The following is a 435-nucleotide window of genomic DNA, read 5'->3' as shown; positions in this document are numbered from 1 at the left end:
AAGTGTACAAGACAAAATTATGTAATTAAACAAGAAGAAAGTCAAATATATTATGAAAAAAATAACCTTTTACATGAAAGTCAAATATATTGTGAAAAAAGTTGTGACATTGGGAGAAAAAAGTTGTGATACAAGAACTTTAGAAAATATTCTGAGAAAAAAGTAATTATATAAAACCAAATTATGAAATTTTACAATAATAAAGTCAAATATATTATTTTTTAAAAAAAAGTTTTTTGTAAAGAAATAATCTTAGCAATATTGCGAGAAAACAGTATTTTTTTTAGACAAATGCAATATTGTGAGAAATAAGTAATTTTTCAAGAATTGTGTGGAATGTGTTTATGCATTTTACATGATGGAAGTCAGATTATATTGGGACAAAAAGTTAAAATATTGGGAGAAAAATTCGTCAAACAAGATTTTTTTTGAATA

Source organism: Entelurus aequoreus, linkage group LG13, assembly GCF_033978785.1.
Source record: "Entelurus aequoreus isolate RoL-2023_Sb linkage group LG13, RoL_Eaeq_v1.1, whole genome shotgun sequence".
NCBI lineage: Eukaryota > Metazoa > Chordata > Actinopteri > Syngnathiformes > Syngnathidae > Entelurus > Entelurus aequoreus.
Note: the sequence above shows the minus strand (reverse complement) of the source record.